The sequence below is a fragment of the Macaca nemestrina genome, chromosome 12, assembly GCF_043159975.1.
Source record: "Macaca nemestrina isolate mMacNem1 chromosome 12, mMacNem.hap1, whole genome shotgun sequence".
In the NCBI taxonomy this organism is placed as follows: Eukaryota; Metazoa; Chordata; class Mammalia; order Primates; family Cercopithecidae; genus Macaca; species Macaca nemestrina.
Window position 1 is genome coordinate 31,146,523 of NC_092136.1, and position 23,026 is coordinate 31,169,548.

Sequence of the window (23,026 nt, forward strand, 5' to 3'; positions counted from 1 at the left end):
GATCCATACAGCAGCATCAGAAACCTGGGGGAGGTTGAGCTCTGCCACCCACCAGTCATGAGCCCTTGGTCTGAGGGGACACTGACCTCCTAACCTCAGTGTCCTTCTCTTAAAGGAGAGCCATGAGCACCTCTCCCTTGCGGCTGTGTGCAGAGAAGAAATGATCATGCCCCTGTGGCACCTAGCGCAGGTGTGTCACATGGTAGGTCCTTAAAACACACACATCTATTTGGCTTTTCTAGTCATTCCTTTCTTCATGCGACAAATACTGTTGAACATGGACTATGTGCCAAGTGCCGACTCAGCCTTAGAGTACAGATACCCTAGTAAGTAAAACAGACCCGGTCCCACCTTCATCGAGGTTACAGTCTAATCTCAGACCCGCTTAGTGAACAGGTTGCAGAAGCCTCTTCTCTGTGTCAGCATATCTGGGAAGAAGCAGCCTCAAGTCTGGTGAGACCAGCTGCTCTGGAAGATCTCTAGGGCATGCGACATGGCCATCTGTCCAGCCTTCCACATGGCCCTTGAGGGTTTGGGGATGCTGGAGATCAAGGAATTAAAGCCACATGCATGGGAGTATCTCAGGTAGTAGTTTCCCTCATCACTCTGTGACCAGCATCAGCCCCTCCCCTTTGCTGTTGTAAATTTTGGGACCTCAAGCCCCCTCGGTTTCCAGAGCATGTTTATCCATTCACCACATAACAGGCAGCACCCACACCCTAGCACCGTGTGGGAACTGGGTCGTGGCCTCCAACCTGCCCCACCTTGGAGGAGAACTCAGCCTTAACGTCAGCAGTGCTGGGGGAAGTCCCTTGCTGAGGACAGTGAGGATGCCTTTTACACAGAAAATCTATGATTTCTTATTACTCATTATAGGGGTGGTAAGAAATAGTAGTAAAAATAGCTGGACATAATGAGTGTGTGTTCATCATCAGGCACTGAGTGCTTCACACAGATCCACTTGTTTCTCCATAGAGTTGCAAAGTCCTGTCATAACCTCTATTTGACAGATGAAGAAACTGAGTCAGGTGCGCCCTCCCGGTGGCATCTCTCCCACTTTCGTGGCATGACTGATATCACCGTCTACATGAAATGTGTGTTGTAACAACTCCACCTCTCAGGGCGTTTGAGATATTCTCCAGACATCCTCCTTGTCCGATGGTCTGGGTTACAATGACTGGGCTGTGTATGAGGCCAAAAGAGCCTCTGCATCTCCAGGGAGCCTGGGCCCCAAGGGGCAGGAGGTGGCACTCTCTGGGGGGCCTGATGGTGGTGCAGGTTGCTGCTGGAGTGCTGGCTTGCCTTCTCAGGCAGGTGGCTTGTAAGGAGCTACCATACACTTAAAAGAATGTGGTCAGACCACATCCTACCCGGGAGACCGCTGAGGTGCTCGGGAGCCGGCCCAATGGGACGCTCCGTCTGTCCGGGAGCCAGCCTTTCAGAGCCAGCGCCAGAAGCGGTTGGGGTGTCTGGTCATTCTGTTACTCCTCTTTCCACTGCTAGCTGCTCTCCAGCTGCTGACCTAATTCCAGGGAAGGTTCCAGAACCCCTTGAGCAAGAAAATGCACATGGGCTCCTGTATAAATTGTTCCACTGACAGTGAGCTATTGTTAACTCTTTCAGTTCCTGGGCCATTTGTAAATCAAGAATACAGATTTATTTTTAGTGCATGTAGTTTCACTTGCTAAGAAATTGGGCCTTTTCTGTTCTTTCTTTTTTCTCTCTCTCTCTTTTAATAACATGGTTTTAGAATCATTTAGGCCTGTGTTTCAGGCCCCAGCTCTGCCACTTGCTAGCTTTGTAACCTAACACAAGTTACCCCTTCTGAGGCGATTTCTCCTATAAAATGAGAATAGTAGCCCAGCATAGTGGCACGCGCCTGTAATCCCAGCACTTCGGAAGGCTGAGGTGAGAAGCTTGCCTGAGCCCAGGAGGTCAAGGCTGCAATGAGCCATAATTGCACCCCTGCACTCCAACCTGGGTGACAGAGTGAGACCCTGTCTCCAAAAAGAGAATAGTAGAACCTCATACACAGTATTGTTCAGAGGAGTGGGATTATTTTCTCTTAGACCAGCTGAGAGATGAAAGAACAAATGGGAACTCTGAGGACTGCAAACCAATCTGACCCTGAAAACAGTTTAGAGAATAACCTTTTTGATCCAGAAATAATAAGGTACTGAATGCTCTCCTGGGCACAAAAGCCAGAAACTGGGTTCCGAAGCTGCGTATCCCTGTCAAGCCCTGTGGAATGGCCATCAATGTGCTTTCATCTTGTTTATCCCTTATAATTCTCAAGGTGACCCCCACAGCAGTCACCACCCCGGGTTTATAGTGCAGAAAACTCACCAATTTGAGCCTGAATCTTCTTGTCCTAAGTCCAACATCACTTGCCTCGTAGAGACCCTCTGAAATGAATGGACAAGGTGTGTTTTCTTGGGATTCCAGTGTTTAACCAAAAAGGGACCGTTTAGGGGTATCTGGAGATGCTGTGTCAGGTTGAAGATCCCTTTCCAGGCAGAACCACCTGCTGTTCCATTGACTGGCTGGCTGGCTGGCTGGCTTGCTTGCTTGCTTGCTTTTGTGTGTGTGTGTGTGTGTGTGTGTGTGTGTGTGTGTGTGTGATGGATTCTTGCTCTGTCGCCCAGGCTGGAGTGCAGTGGTGCAGTGTCAGTCCACTGCAACCTCCACCTCCTGGGTTCAAGCGATTCTCCTGCCTCAGCCTCCTGAGTAGCTGGGATTACAGGCGTGTGCCACCATGACCTGCAAATTTTTGTATTTTTAGTAGACACGAGGTTTCACCATGTTGGCCAGGCTGGTCTCCAACTCCTGACCTCAGGTGCTCCACCCACCTTGGCCTCCCAAAGTGCTGGGATTACAGGTGTGAGCCACCACGCCCGGCCCCCACTGGCTTTCTCTGAATGAACAGGTCGTTAGAAGTCCTGCTCCAGCAGAGTGGTTGTTGATTGCTCACCTGTAGCACTTGTTCCATCCTTTGCTGTAGGCTTTATCTCAAAAGAGAAAAGGTGTGATAATTACCCTAGGGAAGAATACTAGTAACTGGGGCTGAGCTTAAATAAGTGCCTCCCAGTATAAATGGACACCTTCTTTTCAAAAAAGATTTTATACTCGGCCCTGGAGAACAACCTCAGCTTATCTCTGAAAGTAATATGTGTTCTCTCTCTCCTTCTCTCAAAATATTAGCAGCGGCTTCAGCATTTCTATTTACATGAGGCGCTCTGCCTTAATCTGGTTTTGGGAGTGGCCGAGGGACTTGTTTGAAGAACCCTTATATGCTGCAAGATGAGATGTTTTAGAGTGAGCTTATTCGGTTTGGTTTGGAGCTGAGGGTAATGATGAGGACAGCTGAGGCCTATCCCAGCCACTCTGGTGTTCTCAGGACTAAACATCACCTTCGGTATTTTTAGATTTCTCGCCAGCAGATAAATTTAGAAGCACTTGCAATGTGCTTTTCTGGGTCTGCAGCATGGAAGTGTTATGTTCCTGTCCAGCTTCACCTCACAGGTGGCGGCTCTTAGCGGGTCAGGCAGCCCTTCCGGGGCCTGACAAGCCAGGGTGTGTGTGAGGCCTGTCAGGGTCCCCTAGAACGAGATGCAGCGTCCTGGAGCCAGCGAAAGCCAGAGCACTGAGGAGCCGCCTTTTCTCCAAAGGCCAAGAAGGTCAGAAACTGAGGGCAGTGGAAGGGGTCAGGCTGTGCGTAGGGGCCCCTTCAACATGGAGAAACAGCGTCTCTCTGTGGTTTCCCCAGGACCGGCGCCAGTTTAACTGGTATCCTCCATCAGGACCTTGGCTGAAGAGAGGGACCACCGGGGAAATTGCTTCCCTTCCAAAAATAGCACAAATGCACACATTTACTCTCACAGCCATGTTTGAGTGTGTCATGTGGGGAGCTGTGCGAGGGACTAAGGATATGAGATGTAGGTGACCGTCAGCGGTTTAGTGAAGGAGACGCACATTAAACAGCATAACCTCCATGCAGTCCACCCATAGAGGAGAGCCATGTGCCTTCTTAAACAGGGGCCTGTGACCCAGTTGGGTAGGAGGACTTGACTAGCAGAGGGAGGGTGCTGCGGGGGTGAGGGAGGTACAGGGAAAGGGAACAGCATGTGTGAGGGCCCTGAGGCTGAAAAGAACAGGAACTTAAAGGCTGGAGGGATGCAGCAGAGGTTGATGTGGTCAGAACTGTGCTCTGAAAGGAGGGCTTGCTCTGGCTGGAGAGATAGGGGTGTGAGGAGGAAACCCACAAGGGCGCCATGGAGTACTCCAGGGAAGAGGCGAGGCAAGGCAAGCTTGGGGACGTGAGGGTGGCTGTAGAGGAAAGCAGCAGTGACAGATTTGGAAGTTGATTCGCAACTTGGAGGGTTGCAGGGAGGGGTAGGTGAATGGGGACTCACATTTCTGGCACTCACAGCAGGGTAGATGCTGGAGCTTCAGTTGAGAGAGGGAGGGACACAGGACAGGGGCCAAGTTTGGGGTATCTGTGGAATAATAAAGTGGTAAAGTAAAAATTGGATACTGGATCTGAAGATAAGGATTTGAAAGTCATCTGCATATGGATGAGGGATTACTTCTCGAGCCCTTCCTGGGCTCTCAGTGCTTTCCTCCCTGGGCTCATGACATTGATGAGCAGGAGACATACATACTCCATACTGCGCTCCTCCCCCTTTTAGACACAGTGCGGTTGCTCAATATAATAGAAGTTACTATCACTGTTACTCAATGTCAAGGTCAAGCCCACGTGATCACTAGGCCACTGTCAGGAGTGATCCAGGTTTCCTGACACCTGAAGTTAATATAGTTAAGGAAAAGAATCCAAAATTACAAATGCACAATGAGATGGAAAAGGGAACATTTATTTAAAATAAGAAAAAATTTTTAAAGCTGACACATACCACAAATCAATAACTTTAACTGCCTTACACACCTTGACAATACTATTTTTCCCCATCTTTTTTTTTTTTTTTTTTTTTGACTCTGATCACCTCTTCCTATGACAATGATTCTGTACTGTTTTCTAAAGGAACAATTCAGTCTTCCCTTTAAAATAGTTAACCAAAAGTTTTTCTTTTCTCCAGTGGTTTTGAAAATTTTCTTTTAACTTCATAACTCACTATTAGTGATATCAAGTATTAGGATTATTGTCAAATTTGGGGAAATTGTGGCCACGTTTCTTTCATTTCTGAGTAGTGAGATTTGGAAGAACTTTCCACAAGCCTAGCTTCTGACTCCGTCAGTCGTGAGTTTCGTTTCTCCTCTGCTCCCAGCACCGCCTCTGGTGTTGAGCACGGTAATGCCCGTTCGTATCTTGATATAACCTCTGACCTGAACCCTTGTGTCATAACATATTTTGCAATAGGAGTCCTTCTGGATGTCATTGGTATAAGGGATTGTTAGTGATATATTAACTCTAAGTGGACGTGACTGCTAACCACTGAGCCCAGCTGACTGTATCCCCAACTCAATTTACTTCATCAAGGTCCCCAAAATGCCCACCCGATGCATGGGGGCATGTGGTCAGTTGCAGTGAAAGAGACAATGGTATCAACTGACAGTGACTAATCTTACTTTGGCAAACACACACGTCCGTGTGAACACATTGCCAGGCTCCCTCCAGAAGTTTTGGAATCAACCTGTACAAGTAGAGGCTGCCTGAAGTTTACGCTACTTTGGCTTCGTAGTAATCTGCCTCTGCTGAAATCTCAGCCCATCAGACCACAGAGGCATTCAGGATTGCAGCACATTCGTGCCTTGTAAGTGCCAAAACACTGTCATTGCAATAAAATTTTAACTCTTCAAGACCAAAGCATTTGAAAAGCATTTCACACAGTTTCCTATTTTCTTTTTTTTCTTTCTTTCTTTTTTTTTTTTTTTTTGAGACAGTTTCCTCTCGTTGCCTAGGCTGGAGTGCAATGGCATGATCTCAACTCACTGCAACTTCCACCTCTTGGGTTCAAGCAATTCTCCTGCCTTAGCCTCCTGAGTAGCTGGGATTACAGGCGCCTGCTACCCACGCCCAGCTAATTTTTGTATTTTTAGTGTAGATAGGGTTTCACCATGTTGGCCAGGCTGGTCTTGAACTCCTGACCTCAGGTGATCCACCCCCCCTCGGCTTCTCAAAGTACTGGGATTACAGGTGTGAGCCATTGTACCCTGCCAGTTTCCTGTTTTCTTAAACAGAGCTGAGTAGATGTGACTATGTTCTTGATGACTCGAGATCCATGAGTGTTCTTACAGTGCTTGTGCCCTCAGGGAGTGACTCCAAGATGTGATGAACGTTGGTCCCAATGTTAAACGGCCCCACACTACAGTGTTAAGTTTTTATGCCTGCTTTTTGTGTTATAAATTTTTAAGCCCTTCTAACACTGTTAGCTGTCATTTCTTGCTGCTTTGAACAAGCTGTGGCCTGAGAAATAAAATCCTCCAGCTTCCTTTAGTCAGTAGGCTGTTTTGAGGACTTGTTATGTGTCAGGTGATGGGCTGGAAATGTACACATAGTAGCAATGACTAATAATCACAAACATCCATTGAGTGCTTCCCCTGTATCCCGTATTCTAAGCTCGTCACATGTGTCCACTCATGTAATCCTCACAGTAACATAGAAGGTCGGCACTACTGTTGTTATCCCCATTTTGCAGATGAGAAGGCCCAGACACAGAAGTGAAGTAACTTGTCCATGGTCACAGAGCAAGAGGGGACAGGGCTAGGATTTGATCCCAGGCAGTCTGGCCCCAGAGTCACACTCTTAACCACTGAGCTCCATGGCTTTTCAATGTGTAATCTCTCATCTCACAAAATCCCTAAAGGAAGTGAAAAGACTGTATTTTCAGAAAAAGGAAATGGAGGCTTGGAGAAGTTCAGTAACTTGCTGAAAGGGTGCTGATTCCAAAAAAATCCACCTTTTTGATTTCACCATATTGTGACTTAGAGAGTCATCTAGCCGGGCACGGTGGCTCACACCTGTAATCCCAGCACTTTGGGAGGCCGAGGCAGGCAGTCACGAGGTCAGGAGTTCAAGACTAGCCTGACCAACATGGTGAAACCCTGTCTCTACTAAAAATACAAAAATTCACTGGGCATGGTGGCGCGTGCCTGTAATCCCAGCCATGTGGGAGGCGGAGGCAGGACAATCACTTGAACCCAGGAGATGGAGGTTGCAGTGAGCAGAGATCACGCCAGCCTGGGCAACAGAGTGAGACTCCATCTCAAAAGAAAAAAGAGAGCCATCTAACTATGGGGCCAGACTCAAACCATTAATATAAGAATCAGACCAAGAGAACACAATCTGTGTCCCCAGGGAAATTACACTTTGGAAAACGTGTGAAAGGAAAGAATTTGTAGTGCCCTGTCTCAGGAGAGCCATGAACAGGATCTATGGCGTTTCTGTTGACTGCTCAAACTCTTTCCTTCATTTCCTGCTCATTGGCTGCATTCTGGATGGTGGAGACTGCTGAAGAGCTGGGTACTGGGGGTGCGAGCTGTTCTCCAAGCATGTTAGATGTCGTGGTAATACAGGTTATGCATATGAGGAGGCGGGGAAAGATGTAGGGCTAAACATGGGATCTTGTTGGGAGAACGTGGCTGGTTGCTTCTCAATTCTGATCTCACAGGTGCTTTAGAGAAGTGACCTAATTGTGCTGGACTCCTCCTTTTTGTGACCTAGCAACCTGTTACCTTCGGGGAGCACTGGGAGCACTGGGAGCACTGGTTGCTGTTCAACAGTTCTCACAATACCAGGAGGGAGGGCTCTCATCCATAGCAGCATAGGCCTGCAGGAGCCTAGGTGACTTGGGTTGTCCTTATGCCTTAGGATACCAGCATCTAACAGAGGAATTCATTCAGGGAGGTGTGCAGGGAAGTCTACCCTACTACACACAGTGGCCCTTTACTGAGTCGTCTTAAAGTTCGTCTGCTTTCCTTTTTTTTTCTTTTTTTAAGTCTCCTGACATGGTGCTAGCTGTCATTGCTTGCTATGGCTGGAAAACCAGTAAGCAAGCTTTACTTTAGTCCAGAGGCATATTTAAGTGCCTGCTATGTGTTGAACTCATCAGAACTTTCACACAGCAGAATTTCCCAAATAACTTCTTCGAAAAATTCTATAAAGTAATATTTGTCTATAAAAAAGGAAAGATAAGAAAATGATGTACCTTCCAATCTTTCTTTTCTATGTTTTACCTGTTTATTGTTTTTTAGAGACAGGGTCTCACTCTGTCACCCAGGCTGGAGTGCAGTGGTTCAGTCATGGCTCACTGCAGCCTCACACTCCTGGGCTCAAGCCATCCTCCCACCTCAGCCTCCCGGGTAGCTGGGACTACAGGCACGCACCACCACATCTAGCTTGGAATGTCTTTTTAAAAAACAACTTTCCAGTCCAGGTGCAGTGGCTCACGCCTGTAATCCCAGCACTTTGGGAGCCCTAGGCAGGCAGATCACCTGAAGTCGGGGGTTCGAGACCAGCCTGACGAACATGGTAAAACCCCATCTCTACTAAAAACACAAAAATGAACCAGGTGTGGTGTTGCATGCCTATAATCCCAGAGACTCAGGAGGATGAGGCAGGAGAATCTCTGGAACCTGGGAAGCAGAGGTTGCAGTGAGCCAAGATTGTGCCACTGCTCTCCAACCTAGATGACAGAGCAAGACTCCGTCTCAAAAAAAAAAAAGCAGCTTTCCAGGTGTCTAGTGGGAGCCATTTGCTTCAAGCTTTGTCCTCCCCTGTTGGGTCTACAATGTTGTATAAGGAGAAAATTAGTTTAGAGTCATGGTGCTGAGACCTGTAAATACCTAACTGCATTCTTAGAGAATATGACTATTAACTTCCTGTTCTTAGAGAATGGACTTTGGTATGTTTTAGAATTTTTTTTTTATACGAACAAATGAATTGAATCTAAATTGGATCATTTTATTTAGCTGAGGTTTTGCTGACTCTTAATATTATTAAGAGTTAATATAATGATGTGGCGTGATATTAGATAACATTACTGTGTCAGTATTAACTTTCTTGACAATGGCAATGTGACATAGAAGAATGTCTTTTGTCTTAGGTGATACATGTTGAAATATTGATAGAGGAAGCCACGTGTTTGCAACTTTCAAATTGTTCAGAAAATAAAAGGTGTTAACAATTGGTAAGTGTAGGTAAAGGATATATGAGTATTTATTGCACTATCCTTTCTATTTCTCTAAGTTTGAATATGTTGAGAATGAAGGTTTAGAGGGAGGAAAAAGTAAAATTCTACTCCCTTGTACTCTCTTAACTGTCTCTCTCTGAAGGTGGAAATCATCATGAATGAAATATATTAAGATATCAGATCTTTTGCCTCTGGTTCCCTTACTCCACACATTTCCTGTCAAGCTCCAAAGCCACCTGTGGAATGTTTATTCAATGCGCAAGATGATTTTCTGCCAGGAAGGTGAAACCTCAATAATCGCTCCGTTGACTGGCTATTTCAGTTTGCTGGGAGGCCCATGTGGTGTTACTGCCGCTCTGGTGATACCTTCATGCGTAGTGAATGTTTCAAACTGCAAGATTCTCCTCTTTGAGGAGAGAAGTGTGCCCAGGTATCAGAGCGAATGTGTGCATGCAGGAGCAAGCCTGTCCCGTAAAGCCACTGCCGTTTACACATTTAGGAAAACACTGCCGAGAATAAGCATATGGCCTGTGCAAGGTCTCTCAGGCATGTGCTGATGAGTTTAGTATGGAGACCTAGCTTAACGTTTTGATTTAAAGCTGGGGATGCGAGCGCCTCCCAACTGTAGAGCAACTGTACCTATGTGGGGTCTTCATTCAGAGCCCATGTTTTCTTTAGCCTGAGATGTGCGCCCCGATGTGGAAGGTGCTTGTCCACATAGAAGCAGACACAGAGGAATATTACCTTGCTTAGGTGTTAGGCTTGGATGTCAGCACAAATTGCACGTGGCCAGAATAACTCCTGAAGACACTTTGAATGGCCCATGAATTACGCTGACAGGCGCCTGGGAACTGAGGCTGGCAGAGGAAACACGTTCACTCTGGGTATATGCCCTTGGAAAAGACTGGCAGCCAAAACTCCTACGCCACGTCAGCCAGGGCCACTGTGGCTTTTGGTTGGTGAAGAGCCCTCTGCAGTGGACTGCCCGAGTTTGAATCCTGGCCCCACCACTCCTACCTGTATGTCCATGAACAAACTACTTAACTCCTCTTAGTCTCTCTCACTTCCTTCCCCTCCCCACCCCTCCCCTTCCCTTCCCTCCCCTCTTTTTCCTCCTCTCCCCTCCCCTCTTTTTCCTCCTCTCCCCTCCCCTCCTTTTCCCTGCTCTCCCCTCCCCTCCTTTTCCCTCCTCTCCCCTCCCCTCCTTTTCCCTCCTCTCCCCTCCCCTCCTTTTCCCTCCTCTCCCCTCCCCTCCTTTTCTCTCCTCTCCCCTCCCCTCCTTTTCCCTCCTCTCCCCTCTCCTCCCCTCCCCTCTCCCCCCCTCCCCTCTCCTCCCCTCGCCTCCCCTCATCTTCCCTCCCTTTCCGTCCCCTCATCTCCCCTCCCTTTCCGTCCCCTCCCCTCCCCTCCCTTGCCCTCCTCCTCCTACTCTTCTCTTTCTTTTCTCATGTGGTTTGCCTCCCCATATTGCCTAGGCTGGTCTCCAACTCTTGGGCTCAAGCAATCCACCTGTCTTGGCTTCCTGAAGTGTTGGATTACAGGTGTGAGCCCCTACGCCCAGTCTCTGTGTCTGTTTTCATCTGTGAAATGGGAATGATACTTAGCTCATGGGTTATTCAGAAGATTAAATGCATTCATTTGTAGGAAGCACTTGTAACAGTATTGGCACATAATTACTTAAATACAATAACTGCCAGGTGCAATGGCTTACACCTGTAATCCCAGCCCTTAGGGAGGCAGAGGCCAGAGAAGTTTGAGGTCAGAAGTAGCTTGAGCTCAGGAGTTCAAGGCCTGCCTGGGCAATATAGTGAGATCCTGTTCTCCATAAAAAGAAAAAATAAAGACAACAACAAAAAAATACAATAATCTTTTATCCACAAAGCATACGTTGGACCTCTGGTGTATGCCTGAAACTGCGATAGGACTGAGCTCTAGATATGCCATGTTTTTTCCTGTACACCAATGGGCAGATAGCATATACAGCATGGACCAGTTGGACAAAGGGATGATTCAGTCCTGGGCACCGCAGAGCAGGACTGGGCAAGATTTCATCATGCTACTCAGAGCGGCACTCAATTTAAAACTTAGGAACTGTTTATTTCTGTGTATTTCCCATTTAATATTTCCAGACCATAGCTGACCTCAGGTAACTGAAACCACAGAAAGTACCCGTAGTTGAGTCCAGGCGCGGTGGCTCACGCCTGTAATCCCAGCACTCTGGGAGGCCGAGGCGGGTAGATTACCTGAGGTCAGAAGTTTGAGACCAGCCTGGCCAACATGGTGAAATCCCGTCTCTACTACAAATACAAAAATTAGCCGGGCAAGGAGGCACATATCTGTAATCCCAGATACTCGGGAAGTTGAGGCAGGAAAATTGCTTGAGCCCAGGAGACAGAGGCTGCAGTGAGCTGAGATCACACCACTGCACTCCAGCCTGGCCTACAGAGCGAGACTCTGTCTCAAAAAAAAAAAAAAAAAAAAAAGTACCCATAGTTCTTTGTGGATGGGGGGACAGCTGTATAAGAATTTATGACTATTTTTTTTTCATTTAAGTTAAATGCATTCAAAGTGTGGCTCTACTATAAAGGGTAAAAAGTGTGCATTAGAATTGGCAGTTAAAGAAGAAAACATTCGATTTCTTCCTCCTGTGGGTAGAAGCCTCTACGTGATGCTGCTCTTGTATTCCTTGCAATTGATTAAGAGTGCCTTAGATGTGGGAAAGCTGTTTCTGATCCTCTTATCAGAGTGTAAAGTGAAACATGCTTGACTGGTTAATAAAAACAGAAGACAGTTAGAAACCTCTGTAGGCTGTGCGATGGAGTGGTCCAGAATTGCAGCCGGTGGTCGGTGTGCTGGCCTGTGGTTGGGTGCTGCTCTAGGAAGTGCTCAGCACAGGAAGTGACCTTTCTATTTCTTCCTAGCCTTCCTGTGGCTCTCTCTCATGACCAACGAAGTGAGCTGACCACTGCCATCTTCCTCAATACCATAAATCCAACAGCACGGTGGCAAGTGGGAGAGGCTAATTGTGCGGTCTCTTTGGTTCCTACCTGAGAAAGTGTTCTGTGGTCTCTGCCTAAAATCAAAGGCCTGAAGGACAGGAATGTTGAGAAGGAAAGCCATCAGGAATAAATCTGCCAGAGCCAGGAAATTGGGTTGGAGGTGTCTTATCAGGTCCTTATCTTAACCCTGCCCTCCCAGTGAAGCACCAACTACCCTAGATAGAGATCTGGTTCCCATTTACAACTGGGGACTTTGCAGCCCCAGACCCCTGAGTAGCTCACAATCCCCTGGTGAATCTAGGTAATGAACTAAACTGCTAGGAATGCCCCAGCTTCCCTTCTGACTGGGCCTTTGATTATGTCACCTAAACCTAATACCCCTCACAAGCGCTAACGAGGCTGTGGTCCGGCGGGAGTGAGGCTCCTTGGCCTTAGCTGATCACAGGAACATCATTTTTTGCTTGCTGCCCTTGAGGTATTTTTTAAAGCCACAAACACTGACTCATTCAAGGGTCACAGCCTCAATGACCAACAAAGTGTTGAGAGAAATAGCAGGCCCAGGTCAACCCTTGGTTTCAGGTCTTGGCAGTGTTTCTGGCTGCAGCGTGAGCCCCTCTGTGGTCTGGGGAGTGAGCGGGCCTTCTCACACCAGAGGCTCCAGGGCAAGAATTCCCGCTCTCAAGTTTCCCAAGTAGAGTATTCCTTGATGAATTAGAATCTGACCAGTCATGAGTTTCAGATAGGAAGAGGTAACAGTTTAATTTTAGTAGCGATGCTAGGGAAAGATTAAAATCCTGTCTACATATCTATCATCTGAGAATGGTTAAATAAATCATAGCACTTGGATATGGTGAAATGTATGCAGCCCTCATTAAACATTACATCTTTGAAGGAAATGTAATAGCATACGAAAATACTCATGAAATATCCAGTTGTGGGGAAGAGGGTGGAGACGAGAAACTAGCTGTATTATGGTCCAGTTCTGTAAAAGCATACACATATGTGAGGAGTAGAAGTATACCAGGGTGTTACCTAGTGATTATCTTGGGGGTGTACACACATGTGATTTTTATCATCTATGTATTTTCTATTATTTGCCAAATGTTATACCCTGACATGTATTGTTTGTGATGTTTATTTTTTTTTTTTTTACACAGAGTCTCACTCTGTTGCCCAGGCTAGAGTGCAGTGGCACCATCTTGGCCTCACTGCAGCCTAAACCTGTGGGCACAAGCAATCCTTTTGCTTTGGGCTCCCAAGTAGCTAAGACCACAGACATACTCCACCACACCCGGCTAATTTTTGTGTTTTTTTGTACATATGTAGTTTTGTCCAATAATTGTCCAGGCTGGTCTCGAACTCTTGGGCTCAAGCCATCCTCCCGTCTTGGCCTGCCAAGGTGTTGGGATCACAGGCACGAGCTGCTGCATCTGGCCTATATTATGTTTAAATGTTTTTTTATGTTAAGCCTCCCATAGCAAGAGGAAACTGAAGAGTTCTAAATACTCAAAGGTGGATCCATCTCTGGGCCACAGGCAGAGGGGGATGCTAAAACGTGTTATTCAGAGAACAAAATTCAACAGCATTTATCTATTCTCTTCTTTCAGTGTTGAGGCTAGGCCTTCATGCTTTGTTGGTAGATCTGATTGCCCCAATTTATGTAAGCTCATTGTTTATGCTAGCTTTTTGTTTGGCAGGAAAATTACATATTCATTGATTTGGATTTTTTTTTTAAATCTTGTTTATAGTCAAGTGATCATTCGAAATATCTAGTTCAAGTACACAGGGCCTTATCTGCTATCCCAGGACCTGAAAACACAGGTTTTTTTCTTTAATTCATTTGATGGCAAGATGATGTTCTTTGAAAAACACTAACTATGGGAAAAGAAGGAAGCGCTGTTTAGAAGCATGTGGGCAGCTCCCTTCTCTGACTTCCTTCCTAACTGCAAGTGACCCAGGTGGACCAAGATGCTGTTAGAGGCCTTCAAGGCTGAAAGTCCATTTTCTGTAACAGCTTTGGGGCTGGAAGGCTAACCAGCCACAGAAACATCTGGCAATCAGACAGAAAGACATGAGACCACAAAGATGTCAATAAAGCTTTTTATCCTCTGCTTCCCCCAGCCTCCTTATTAATGGCAAATATTGAAGACAATTATATCTACCCACAGGAACTAGATGGATCCTCCTCTGCCCTCCACACCAGCCCCCCCAAGAAATTGGGTGGATGAAGGTATCAGTAAAGTTAACCCAACTGGGAAGGAGTTTATGATTCACTTTCATTTCATGAAAAACAAATCCAAAATGCAGAGCAAAGGAAAGAAAACAAAAGGGGAAGCATTTACAGTCCTTAGCGGGTTGCTTCAACCTAAAACCCCTTCTCATTGGTTATCTTTATTGAGTACCAAGACTTGGAGCGCCTCCCCCACGCCCCAGTGTTCTTTTTTTAAAAGAACAGAAGATGAAAACACTATGAGATGTATGAGCCCTGATTATGCCCAATTACATTTGGCAAGCCTAAGACAAAAATTAATGGGACCAGATTATTCTTCTGCGTGAGATGTGGTATTGCCCAGCCTAACTATTTTAGCTCTTGCCATGCTGTAGATCGTCAAACAAATTAATAGCATGCTAATGGGTGCCTTTCAGGCTTCTCGTTTATATTAATGAGTTCCACTCCATCCGATAACCGGTGATTTATAGCACTGGAACTTGCAGCCTGGCTGTAAAGATGGTCTTTTGTCACTCTTTCTGGGGTGGAGCAGCCAGCCTAACAAGCTAAATGGTAGGGTTTTGTAATTGAATTCTAAAATGTGAAAACGCCTGCTGCAAGGACATTTCATTCTGATCATGGCTTTGGAAATTGAAAGGCCTTCAGTACGTCTCCCACTACCCAATGCTGAATGCAGTCTGATTTGGGTTTCCACAACTTGTGAAGCAAGGGTGTGACAAGATTCTTAATGGAGGGTATTCATGCTGAGCTAGCGTGGCAGTTAGATTCAGCGGGCTGTAAAATAGCTCCTCTAAAGAAAACAATATATTCTTAAGAGCCATAAAAGAGACCCCTTCCTCACCTTGAAGGTATTCCCGCCCCTCACCTTCCCCCCACCAAGCGTAGGAGGCAGAGAGCTCTGACTCTGTGCCAGGCACTGTGCTAACTACTTTATTCCTGACTCCTTCAGTCCTCTGTGTGCCTTTATGAAGGAGGCAGCCGTGTTACTCCCATTTGACAGAGATGAAACTGGAGCACAAAGAGGTGAACTAGCTGACTCATTCTGAGAGTGGTGGAGCAAGGCTGCCAGCCCAGGCAACGTTCTGCTCCTTTCCAGCTCACCCGCTGCTTCTGGCTTTGTAGCCCTCTTATTTCTAATGTAAGAGCAGTGCACATTGGGAGCCCCAGATGAGCAAACTCCAAATGCCTTGGCTACGAGGGCCCCGAGAGTAGTTGCTGTCAGTTGAGCCTGGGAAAAGAAAAGCCAGTTAACAAATGAAAAAGTCCGTCCCCCTGAAGGTTTCCATGAGGGTTCATGTGCTCGTCTAAAATGTCCCATCAGGAGTGGTGGGCTGGCAGGCTCCTAATGGAGCAGGACAGGCCGAGCTGCCACCTCCAGCAGCCTGCAGCCTCCTTCGGCTTTGCAAACAACCGCCTCCATTGTTTTCTGGGAGGAGTATACGACCATGGCTTTCCAAACGCGCAGTTCCTCCAAATAAGGGAACCTGATACCCTTGGAGATCTTGGCTTAAACATCAGAGGAACGTCTTGCTTAAATGATTATTTTTTTAAAAAACATCAATTTGGATTTCATTTTCTTTGGTCCATGACCATCGTGTATAGCTGTGTCCCAGAAATGATCCAAAGACAGCTTATTTTTCATAAGCAACAGTCTGGAAACTTAATTGATATGCCATTCCTGCCCCCTAGTCCAAACCCCTGCCCAATCTATCCTTTTTACCCACTTTGACTTTGATTCTTTTAGTTCTTCCTATTTTACAATCACCAACCATTCCAGAAAAACATCTGCTAAAAAGATCCATTCCCTGTAGTGGGAATTAAGTACATATTTTAACTTCAGACAATTTTACTTAATGTTTTCTACATTGCATGGAGCAGAGGATTAATGCAGACGTCCCTGAAAAGCTCCTATGAAACCTTAAGCTGTGTCTTCAATCATTCAAACTGTTCAAGGGCTGGAATTTGAAAGAGGGTGAGGAAGTACCAAGAATGAAATTAGATAAGGGATCTTTATTAATTTAAACATCTACGCGGGCCCGGTTGTACATAGGAAACACTGAACTCTTTTGCTTTGGTGTCCCCAGGCCCACCAGTTTTTTATCAGAAGATCACAAATAAAATGACTTTTAAAAGTAATCGGTTTAAGCCGGGTGCTGTGGCTCACACCTGTAATCCTAGCACTTTGGGAGGCCGAGGCGGGCAGATCACTGGAGGCCGGGGGTTTGAGACCAGCCTGGTCAGCGTGGTGAAACCCCATCTCTACTAAAATACAAAAATTAGCCAGGCGTGGTGTTCTACGCCTGTGGTCCTAGCTCCTGGGGAGGCTGAGGCACAAGAATCCATTTGAACCCAAGAGGTGGAGGTTGCAGTGAGCTGAGATCATGCCACTACACACTAGCCTGGGCAACAGAGTCTCAAAAACATTTTTTTTTAAATTTTTTTTAATTTAAAATAAAAAAAAGTAATTGGTTTAAAAAAAAGAAGAAACAAGACCATTCCTCACCGCCACCCCAAGTTTCTTTCTATAATTTTTTCCATTTTGAAATCAGAAATTAAGGCCATAGTTTTGTGCTAAGGCTATGCCATGAATGATTGAGTCTGGTTGGTAATTGGCAATGAAATGTGGACATGGATTTTGTGGTGTGTATTGGAGTAGTTGATAGCCAAGAGTCCTGGGTCTGGTTCCATTTCATACTCACCAAGTGAGATCTTGGGCAAGTCAGTTTGGTTTCTCTGAGTGTCTTAGTCTATGCTGTTGTAACAGAACACCTGAGACTGGGTAATTTATTTAAAACAAACAAAACAAAACAAAAAAACAGACATTCATTTCTCATATTTCAGGAGGCTAGGAAGTCCAAGATCAAGGTGCCAGCTTGTTTAGCTGTCTGATGAGGTCTGCACCCTCCAGAGGGGAATTACAGTGTTTGTATATGGTAGAAGGCAGAAAGGCAGGATAGCTGAATGGCCCTGGGAAGCCTCTTTTCAAAGGGCCTTAATCCTCTTCAAAAGGGAGGAGCTTTCATGGCATAATCACCTCTTAAAGACCCCACCCTTTAATACCATCACATCGGCAACACCTGGATTTTTTTTTTTTTTGAGATGGAGTTTCACTCTTGTTGCCCAGCCTGGAGGTCAATGGCATGATCTCAGCTCACTGCAACCTCCGCCTCCTGGGTTCAAGCAATTCTTCTGCCTCAGCCTCCTGAGTAGCTGGGATTACAAGTATGCGCCACTACGCCCGGCTAATTTTGTATTTTTAGTAGAGACAGGGTCAAACTCCTGACCTCAGGTGATCCACATGCCTCAGCCTCCCGAAGTGCTGGGATTACAGGTGTGAGTCACCACGCCCAGCCAACACCTGAATTTTGGAGGGGACACATTAAAACCATAACACTGAGTCTGAGCGAGATGATAAAAATTGGATAGATTGTCTGGTTTTATCCAGCTCGGAAATCCTCCAGTAGGGATATGTTTTTGTTTCACGATATTCTATGCGAAAGCACATTAGAAGAAGTTCACCAGAATTTGGCTGGTATTCTTTAAGTTAACCACTTAAAAAATATGTAATTGAGAAGACTGGAGAGAGAGCAAGCTCTAGGTACAAAGACTAAAGAGAAGCAGGTGACCTTAAGGAAAAGCAAATCATTCATAAAATCCGTGGAACACCTACTGTGTGCCAGGTACCAGGCTAGGAAGTGGGGATATAAAATGAATGCGGACCGCCTACTGTGTGCCAGGCACCAGGCTAGGAAGTGGGAATATAAAATGAATGTGGAACACCTACTGTGTGCCAGGTACCAGGCTAGGAAGTGGGGATATAAAATGAATGTGGAACACCTACTGTGTGCCAGGTACCAGGCTAGGAAGTGGGGATATAAAATGAATGCGGACCGCCTACTGTGTGCCAGGCACCAGGCTAGGAAGTGGGGATATAAAATGAATGTGGAACACCTACTGTGTGCCAGGTACCAGGCTAGGAAGTGGGGATATAAAATGAACACGTACAGAAAGTGCCAAGACTAAATCTAGATTGCCTTAATGAAATGCTTTTAAAACGTGTTCCTTTTCACCGTAAGTCCTTTTCTGGCTACACTGTATGTACAAATAAAAGCCTCACTTGTTGAAAGTCTTCTTAAAACTCATGAATAGGATAGGTGGTAAATTTCTCTAGGTCTTCGAGCAAGTCACAGGTCAGAGCTGTGCGGAAGTCAGGCCTTTTTAAAGCAAAACATTTTCTTCTCCATCGTGCCCTAACTGAAACCCGAAGCCTGGAAGACATCACTGTCCCTACAGCCTTCTCCAACTGTGGCGATTTATTTCTGCAAGGTCTAGATATGGCCCAGGACCCTCCTTATTGCCATTTCCAGACCATTTCTCTGTTTACTCGTTTAAAAGAAATACAGTCTTTTTGAAGCGTACAGTATTTCAGATTATGCCACCGGCTGTCTCTCCTTATTTCAGTGGTATGCAGGTCTTAGGTTCCCGTCCCTGCCCCTTCCTGGAAGATGCTGGCCTCTGCCTCACTGCCTTGCTTTGCACAACTCCCACCTCATTCTTGGCAATGTCAACATCCACAGAGCACACTGGTCTTGTGATTCCTTGACCTACTGACTTCCAATGGTCCTGTCCTTTATCTGACCTCAGCTACCTGCCCTCAGGGTTATACCTTGGGCCTCGTGACCAGTAACTGCATCATCTCTGAAATTATATTATTAAGCTTCCTTCTCTCTGACTACCATTCCCATCTTTCCAGCTTAATTTTCTTGGTCCCAACACTCTAGTGGGATCTTCCACTGTCCATGAACTCTCCCATCCTCCTCCTTCTTTCCTTCCCCTCCTTAGATTTTATGCCCCATCACACTGCCTTGCCTTTCATTCTCTTTCACCGTTTCTGGAAAATCCTAACCCTGGTTAAACCCAAGTCTGCCCTCTCCCTGCTGGCACCAAGGGAGCTCAGTGTGGCTGGAGAATAGGCACACACCAAGCTGATTGGATTCACTTTATTTTCATTTACTTCTTTAGAGACAAGGTCTTGCTCTCTCGCCCAGGCTGGAGTACAGTGGCATGATCATAGCTTCCTGCAGCCTTGATCTTCTGGGTTCAAGCAATACTCCCGCCTTAGCCTCCTAAGTAGCCGGGACTACAGGTGCACATCACCATGCCTGACTATGAATTCACTTTCAATTTTTAGCCTGTTATGGACTGAACACTTGTGTCACCCCCAATGTGATGGTATTTGGAGATGGGACCTTTGGAAGTGATTAGGTCATGAGGGTGGAGCTCTTATGAAAGGAATTAGTGCCCTTATAAAAGGGACCCCCAGTGGCTCCCTAGCCCTCTTTCTGCCATGTGAGGACACAGTGAGATGCTGGCAGTCTGCAACCCAGAAGAGGTCCCTCACCAGAACCCAGCCATGCTGGCACCCTGATCTCAGACTTCCAGCCTCCGGAGTGGTGAGAAATAAACTTCTGTTGTTTATAAACTGCCCAGCCTGGGACACTGGTTATAGCAGCCTGGGCTGACTAAGGCATGGTCATGGTCACAGTCACACAAGAGAGCTTTCTGCTTTGCCTGACCATGCCATTCATTCCATAGCCAGCTCACTCTATTTTCCCACACCTCTTCTTTCTGAAACCTTAAAAGCCTGCCATCCCTTCACATTCAACTGAAAATATATTACAGAAGCAATCAGAAGAATTTCCTTCTATTACCTTTCCCAAATAGAGCACTCTTCCTGCATCTGTCTCCATATACCCTGTCAGCCCTCCAGCAGTGACTCGTTCCTCCTCCTGTCTCTGGCCAACCCCCAACTTGTACGTCAGGGTCCCACCACCTCTAGCCTCCACCTCTAGCCTGTGTAAGATCATTGCTCCTGTACTTCTCCTCTCTCTGCTGGATCATTCTCATCAGCAACAAATATGCTATCTTATATAAGAATATTTTTATTTCAATTTTTTTTTTTTTTTTGAGACAGAGTCTTGCTTTGTCGTCCAGGCAGGCTGGAGTGCAGTGGCGCCATCTCGGCTCACTGCAAGCTCCGCCTCCCAGGTTCATGCCATTCTCCTGCCTCGGCCTCCCTAGTAGCTGGGACTACAGGCGCCCACCGCTATGCCTGGCTAATATTTTGTATTTTTTGGTAGAGACAGGGTTTCACTGTATTAGCCAGGATGGTGTCAATTTCCTGACCTCGTGATCCACCCGCTTCAGCCTCCCAGAGTGCTGGGATTACAGGTATGAGCCACTGTGCCCAGCCTTATTTTTAATTTTTAAGGATAGGATCTTGCTCTGTTGTCCAGACGAAAGTGCAGTGATGCAATCACGGTTCGCTACAGCCTCGAAATCCTAGGCTCAAGTGATTCTCCCACCTCAGCCTCCCAAGTAGCTAGGACTACAGGCTTGCACCCCCATGCCTGGCTAATGTTTACATTGTTTTTGTAGAGGCCAGGCATGGTGGCTTATACCTGTAATCCCAGCACTTTGGGAGGCCAAGGCAGGTGGATCATGAGGTCAGGAGTCGGAGACCAGCCTGGCCAACATGGTGAAACCCTGTCTCTACTAAAAACAAACAAAAAAAAAGCTGGGCGTGGTTCAGGCACCTGTAATCCCAGCTACTCGGGAGGCTGAGGCAAGAGATTCGCTTGAACCCGGGAGGCGGAGGTTGCAGTAAGCCAAGATTGCGCCATTGCACTCCATCCTGGGCAACAGAGTGAGACTCAGTCTCAAAAAAACAAACAAACAAACAAAAAACCTGTTTTTGTAGAGACACGAGGACTCACTATGTTGCCCAGGCTGGTATCGAACTCCTGGCCTCAAGGGGTCTTCCTGCTTCAGTCTCCCAAAGTGCTGAGGTTACAGGCGTGAACCACCACACCTGGCGAGAACCATCTTCAAAAGTCTTTTCACTTGGCCTCATGTGCATTATCTTTCAATTTCCATGTTCTGACTCATAGCGATACTCCTGGGAAGCGTTGGCCATAGTCAGCACCATCATTTTCCCACTGATTCTCTCCTGCCAGCAACAATCAAGGTCTCATCGCCACTGCTCCTTTGAAGTCGCTCTTCTGAGGGTATCAACAAGTTGTGTATTGTCAGACTCAAAGGCCCATTGTCACTTCTTCTTTCTTGATCTCTCTCTTTTCTTTTTGACAGGGTCTCGCTCTGTCACCCAGGCTGGAGTGCAGTGGCGCAATCACTGTTCACTGCAGCCTCAACACCCCCAGGCTCAAGTGACCCTCCCACCTCAGCCTCCCAAGTGAGTGGACTACCGCCTTCCACCACTCCTGGCTGACTTTTTAAATTTTTTGTAGAGATTTTGCCATGTTACCCAGGCTGATCTCAAACTCCTGGGCTCAAGGGATCTGCCCACCTTTGCCTCACTTAAAGGCTTGAGTCACTTGTACCCTACCATTTTCTTCTTTTAACATTTATTTTGACTTTTCAGATGTATAGAATGTTGCAAGAATAGAACAAAGAATTTTTATACTTCATTTACCCAGATCCCCAAATATTAACATTTTACTGACCAGCCTGGCCAACATGGTGAAACCCCGTCTCTATTAAAAATACAAAAGATTAGCCGGGCATGGTGGCGTGCACCTGTAATCCGAGCTACTTGGGAGGCTGAGGCAGGAGAATCACTTGAACCCAGGAGGCAGAGGTTGCAGTGAGCCGAGATCGCACCATTGCACTCCAGCCTGGGCAACAGAGGAAGACTCCATCTTGAGAAAAAAAAAGAAGAAAAAAAAAATTTTACCCTGTTTGCCTTACCGTTAACCCAGTCTCTGTCACAGGTGTGTGTGTGTCCACATGTGCAAATTTTCTTCTGCACCTTGGAAGGGCATCTCAGCAGCATTTGACACAGCTGGTCACTCATTGCTTCCCCAAACAGTTCCTGCACTTGGCGCCTGGGGCATGACACCCTTGACTCTCATCTTTCCTCAATGGCTTCTCCTTCTCAGCCCCTTTTAAGAGTTCTTCCTTCTCCTTAGGGTTGAGAGAGCTCTCTAGGCCCACCTTCGGGCCTCTCCACCCTGCAGCCTCTTCTTCATCTGCTCCAGTTCCCCAGGTGACCCCATCTGGCTCTGAGAGTCACATCGCAAGCACTACCAGCCAGGACGCTGCCCTCAGCCCTGACTCTCCTCCAGCCTCCTCATGTTCCATCAGGTGTCCCCTGCCCAGAATTGCAGTCCTAGTCTCACCTCCCCTGCTTCTCTCCCAGGCGCCCCCCTACATCAGTAAATGGCAGGAGTAATAGTTACTCTGCTGAAAACCTAGCAGCTATCCTCGATTCTTCTTTCTCACACACCATACCCAGGCTGTGAGCCAGCCTGCCAACTCTGCCCTCAGAAAACACTGTTTCCACTGCTGTTGCTCTAGTCTGAGGCACAACCCTCACCCTTCCACTGCATCCATGACCTCCTAACCTGTCTGCTTGACCCCACTCTTGCTCCTCAAAACCAGAGCCAGGTTTTAAAAGTTCAGCTCTTACCATGCCACTGGTTCGTTACACTTAGAGTAAAATCCAAGGCCCTTCCACAGTAGACCAAGTCATTTGTGATTTGGCCCCTACCTTCCTCAATGACTCCGTTATTACCACCCCTTGGGGGTTTGTACCTGCTGTTACCTTACCCAGGTGGCCCCATCACAGGCTC

General features: G+C 46.7%; 1 protein-coding gene and 1 pseudogene across 1 annotated transcript in view; both read left to right on the forward strand.

Annotated features, from left to right (window-relative positions):
• Positions 1-10,244, forward strand: part of LOC105471708 (cobalamin trafficking protein CblD pseudogene) — a 42,356-nt pseudogene extending 32,112 nt beyond the window's left edge.
• The window catches only part of LOC105471544 (ankyrin repeat and BTB domain containing 2), a 211,884-nt gene that overhangs the window by 43,725 nt on the left and 145,133 nt on the right, over positions 1-23,026 (forward strand). The gene's annotated exons all lie outside the window — the stretch shown is intronic.